Raw genomic sequence first — 6,000 nt, forward strand, 5'->3', positions numbered from 1 at the left:
AGCACTGTGGGGCAGAGGAGCCGCCTATAGCCCATCAAGTCCTTCCCTGCCTCAGGGGCATTGAACTTGCTCTCTCAAGCTTCTGTGCTCTCCCCTAGCTGTCACAGGACTGGCTCACCATCTTCTGAAGCAACATTTCCAACCTCCCCTATGCAAATTTATTCTGAGAACGTGATCACATCTGTAAGGTACCCCCAGGAATAGTGAAAGGGATTTGGAGATTTAACTGCTCCTCAGAGGGGAGGGCACTGAGGTGTAGCAGGTTGAGCCACTGCTTAGGCTGCCCTTCTCCAGATCAAAGTGCCAGTTAATCCTGGCACCTCTGCTTCCAATCCAGCTCCCTGCTAATGCATCCTGACCACCCACGTGGGAGACCCAGGGGGAGTTCTGTTGTGGCCATTTGGGGAGTGAACCAGTGGATAGACAATCTCCCTCTATCACTCTGCCTTTCAAGTAGATGAAAATAAGCAAGTAAATATTTAAAAAAAAAAGAAACTTCATTATATTTTATGTGATTGCTGTAAGGAAAATACTAACTTTTAGGGAATATATGAAATGTCAAGCTTATATAAAACTCCCAAACAAGACATTTTCAAAGGTTTTAATGAGAGCTTGCTTCCTATTTATGTCAGGTCTGTGTTTTGTCTTGTTTTGTTTTTTAAAGGTTTATTTATTTATTTGAAAGGCAGAGTTAGAGAGAAAGAGAGGGAGAGAGAGAGAGAGAGCTTCCATCTGTTGGTTCACCCCCCAAATGTCTGCAACAGCCAGGGCTGGGCCAGGCTGAAACAGGGAGCCAGGAGCTTCATCCGGGTCTCCCACTTGGGTTCCGCCCAAGCACTTGAGTCATCTTTACTGCTTTTCCCAGGTGCATTAGCAGGGAGCGAGATTGGAAGTAGAGCTGCCAGGACCCATGTCCATGTGGGATGCTGGCATTGCAGGTGGCAGCTTACCCCACTACGCCACAAGACCAGGCCCATATCAGCTTTTATGCTTGAAATGGCCATGTGTAATTGCTGACCAAGACTTTATAATAAAAATCTTTTCTGGCCGGCGCCATGGCTCAATAGGCTAATCCTCCGCCTGCGGCACCGGCACAACAGGTTCTAGTCCCAGTCGGGGCTCCAGATTCTGTCCCGGTTGCCCCTCTTCCAGTCCAGCTCTCTGCTGTGGCCCGGGAGTGCAATGGAGGATGGCCCAAGTCCTTGGGCCTACACCCACATGGGAGACCAGGAGAAGCACCTGGCTCCTGGCTTCAGATCAGCGCAGTGCACCGGCGGCAGTGGCCATTAGAGGGTGAGCCAATGGTAAAAGGAAGACCTTTCTCTCTGTCTCTCTCTCTCTCACTGTCCACTCTGCCTATTTTTTAAAAAAATCTTTTCTAATGCTCAATAATCCCATTGTTGAAAGACTTCATGCACACAAGTAGATGAAAAAAATTCTTTTTTGGGAGGTAAGTGGGGACAGTGCCTTTTTTTTTTTTTAATTTATTTATTTGAGAGGCACAGTTACAAACAGAGAGAAGGAAAGAGAGGTCTTCCATCCGCTGGTTCTCTCCCCAGCAATGGCTGGAGCTGGGCTGATCCAAAGCCAGGAAACAGGAGCTTCTTCTGGGTCTACCACATGGGTGCAGAGGCCCAAGCATTTGGGCCATCTTCCTCTGCTTTCACAGGCTATGAGCAGAGAGCTGGATCAGAAGAGGAGCAGCTGGGATGTGAACTTGGTGCCCATTTGAGATGCTGGTGCTGCAGCAGAAGTTCAACCTACTACACCACAGCACCAGCCCAAAAAAATTCAAAATCATTTTTCAATTATTCAAAATGTGTTAACAGTTGAAGTTATATATTTAAAATTCTTTCCTTTTTTTCATTGGTAAATGCAATCTTAAAATTTCTTGTGTGGCCAGCGCTGTGGCTCAATAGGCTAATCCTCCGCCTTGCGGCGCCGGCACACCGGGTTCTAGTCCCAGTCGGGGTGCCGGATTCTGTCCCGGTTGCTCTTCTTCCAGGCCAGCTCTCTGCTATGGCCCGGGAGTGCAGTGGAGGATGGCCCAAGTCCTTGGGATTAGCTTATTGAGCCGCGGCGCCGGCCTAATCAGCTTTTCAGCAAAGATGGTCTAATGGAGTGATTCTATCAAATTCTAAGGGACTTAAGCATCTCTGATTATCCTGGGCATTTTTCACCTATCTGATGGACTAGCAATAACAATAAAAAGCATGGCTAATATTTATTATCCCTTTTCTTGAGAGTAGTAACAAACATCTATTATGCTCCCTCACTTTCAGATGAGGAACTGGGCTGAGGAAGTCATGTTAATGATCCAGGCTAGCAAGTGGCAGAGCTGCAGTTCCATCCCCTGCACTGGCTTGAGATCCCATACTCTGTTGCCTGCACATACTTTTACTAGCTTAAGATGAGTCATGAGGGGCAGGCGTCGTGGTACAGGGGGTAAAACCAATGATTGGAACACCTGCATCCCCCATCTGAAACAGGTTCAAATCCCAGCTACTACATCTCTGAACCAGCTTCCTGCTAACTTGCTGGGAAGACAGCAGAGAATGGCTCAGGTTCTTGGGTTCTTGTTGTCTATATGGAGATCCTGGCTTCAGCCTGGCCCAGCCCCAGCTGTTGCCTCCATTTGGGGAGTGAACCAGTGGATGGAAGATCTCCATTTCTTCTTCTCTGTCACTCTGTCTTGTAAATAAATAAATCTTTTTAAAAAATTTTAAAGATTAATTTATTTACTTCAGAGACATAGTTACAGACAGAGGGAGAGACAGAGAGGTCTTCCATCTGCTGGTTCACTCCCCAAATGGCTGTGATGGTTGGAGCTGCACCGATCCGAAGCCAGGAGCCAGGAGCTGCTTCTGGGTCTCCCATGTGGGTGCAGGGCCCAAGCATTTGGGCCATCTTCTCCTGCTTTCCCAGGCACATTACTAAGGAGCTGGATGGGAAGTGGAGTAGCCAGGACACAAACTGGTGCCCATATGGGATACCAGTGTCACAGGAGGAGACTTAACCTGCTACACCATGATGCCAGCCCCATAAAAATGTTTTAGAACATGTTTTTCAGAACTGGCTGAAGGCCAGCTCATTGGGTCCAGGCTTGCTAAAGGAACAAAAACAATATGAGAAGTGTAGCTCCTTGTAGATGCCCTGAAATCTGGTTTTCCCCTTCTCCTAGCCAGTGAGTATCTATTTGGTGTGTGTCTAGCCACTGTGTATTGTGTTATCAGAAAGCAATGATTGGCCGGCGCCGTGGCTCACTTGGCCTCCGCCTGTGGTGCCAGCACCCTGGGTTCTAGTCCCAGTTGCTCGTCTTCCAATCCAGCTCTCTGCTGTGGCCCGTGAGGGCAGTGGAGGATGGCCCAAGTGCTTGGGCCCTGCACCCGTGTGGGAGACTGGGGTGGGGGGGGAAGCACCTGGCTCCTGGCTATGGATCGGCGCAGCGTGACGGGCGTGGCAGCCATTTGGGGGGTGGACCAATGGAGGGAAGACCTTTCTGTCTCTCTCTCTCTCACTGTCTAACTCTGCCTGTCATAAGAGAGAAAGCAATGATCATTCTTATTTATTGCCAATTTGAGAAGAATTTTCAAGGTCCACGTGTGGCAACAAAGCTTCCGTGGCATTTACACAGAAGCAGACGCTTCCTGTGAGGCGGTGTGCCTGCAGTTGATTGGAGTTTGACCTAACACTCAAATCTGCCAAAGCCTTTTCTTCTGGAAAAGGCCCCTGCTTGTGATTGCGCGTGTCAGTTTACTCGTGCGCCAGTGCCTGCTTCCGAGCGGACCGCAGATACATCCTGGGAAACTGGCTCAAAGCCTCACTTAAGTGTCTTTCATCCTCCCCTGATTTAAATGACACCACTCCTCCTGTTGTCGTCCTCAGCATAGCACCTGTCTGTTATCCATGTTGTGCCTACACTTTCCCAACTAATGGAGCAGGGCACGGGTCTGGGAAATTCTCATGGGAATCATTGCCAAACTTGGTTTCAACACTTTGGCTTGTTGTTGGTGATGGTATGAGATAGACTCCTTGAGACGTTGTTGACGGCTTGGTACATTGGTACAACCTTTTTGAAAAACAATTTGTGATAGGCATCTAGAGTCAAAAGCATATTCATATTTTGAGCCTGGAGACCCAGACTGAGTTCTAGGGTCCTGGCTTTGGCCTGGCTCAGTGTCCTTGTCCTGGCTCTTGTGGGCATTTTGGTGTGAACCAGCAGATGAAAGGTTCTTTCTCTCTGTTTCTCTGCTTTTCAAGTAAAAATGAAAATAAATAAATAAAATGTTTAAAAGACCATAGAAAGACACCGTCTCTCCTCCCGGCTTCTGGGCTAAGTCAAGCCCACAGAGGGCAGCAGCCCAAGTATCTTCGGTGCTGTGCTGGGGAAGTGGGTGGGGTGATCTGTGTCCTTAGGGTCTGGCGAGCTGGGTGAGCTGGGGCCACAGGCTCCTTAGGGAGCAGAGCTTCCATGAGGAAGGGGAGGGACCCCGGGGTCCTGTCAGGTCTACTCCCTGTGGTTTGACTTTGGCTGCCAACTGAGTGGGACGTTCAGAGAGGAGAGAGGAGACGCTGAGGATGGGTGCCACACGCCGATGGTTTTGCTCAAGTGTCTCTCAAGCGAGGGATCCGTGGGGCTGCTGCTTTTCCTTCCTGCATCCACCTGTGGAGGTTGGTCTCCTTTGAGTGGTTCCGCTAATAGTAATGCGTTCATGGCCACCTGCCCGGGAGGCTTCCTAGGAATTTGTTGAGCAACTTTCTTTGATGCCTGGAATTTGATGTTTGCCAAGAGTCAGTCTGAGCGAATTCCTAAATGTTGAACTTGAAAACAAAATTCTTAGGGTCAACAGGTGTGGCTAATTGCTTCTTTCCCTACCAGAGGCTTGAAATACTGCAGAGGACTTCTTTGTCTACTAAGTCCATGCCTCACTGGCCTATAGGATGGTCTAAGCTACGTGGTCTTTTTCCCTTCTCCATTCTGGCCAAATGGATTAGCATGGTAAGGGGAGAGGGGATGGATAGGCCTGGGAAATCCATTTTAACTCTTTTTCTTTCTATAAAGCAAACTCTGAGCTTCCTCCATGGCAGTGCATGAGAAATTACATCATGGGTAAAGATTTATCTATTTGTGTGAAAGGCAGAGTTACAGAGAGAGAGAGAGAGAGATCTTCCATCCACTGGTTCACTCCCCAAAAGGCTGCAATGGCTGGAGCTGGACTGATCCAAAGCCAGGAGCCAGGAGCCTCTTCTGGGTCTGCCATATGGGTGTAGGGCCCAAGCACTTGGGGAATTCTCCACTGCTTTCCCAGGGAGCTGGATTGGAAGTGGAGCAGCTGGGACACAAACCAGCGCCCATATGGGATGCTGGCATCACAGGCGGCAGCTTTATCCGCTCTGACTCAGAGCTGGTCCCTGAGGTACTCAGTTTAAAAAGCCCAGCCTGGAATGGATCAGCTGGGTAAAGCAAACACCCTGTGGCATGGTCCCCAGACCCCTGCTGACTCTGTCTCTCCCAAGTGTTCAAGGGCTGGAGGTGCTGGGACCGAACGGGTGAAAGGAAGGCCTCAGACCTTCCAGAAGTGAGTATCAACAACTCGGCCCCTCCTACTCAGTCCAAAACCTTTACAGTGAGAAATTTGAATTATGAAAGAAACATTCCCACCTCACAAAGCATTAGAAAATAAAGAATGGGCACCAGCACTGTGCTGTAGCAGATTAAGCCACCGCCTGCAGCGCCTACATCCCATATGAGCAATGGTTCAAGTCCTGGCTGCTCCACTTCTGATCCAGCTTCCTGCTAATGCGCCTAGGAAAGCGGTAGAAAATGGCCCAAGTATTCTGGCCCCTGCACCCATGTGGGAGACCAGAAAGAAGCTCCTGGCTGCAGATCGGCCCAGCCCCGGTCATTGCCTCTCTTTCTGTCTCAGCTGTGTCTTTCAAATAAATAGATAAAATCTTTAAAAAAGAAAGTAAATAGAGAATAGGTCAAGAAAAGAAAAA

The sequence above is a fragment of the Oryctolagus cuniculus genome, chromosome 13 (genome assembly GCF_051225735.1).
Source record: "Oryctolagus cuniculus isolate XC-2025 breed Fujian yellow rabbit chromosome 13, ASM5122573v1, whole genome shotgun sequence".
Taxonomy (NCBI): domain Eukaryota; kingdom Metazoa; phylum Chordata; class Mammalia; order Lagomorpha; family Leporidae; genus Oryctolagus; species Oryctolagus cuniculus.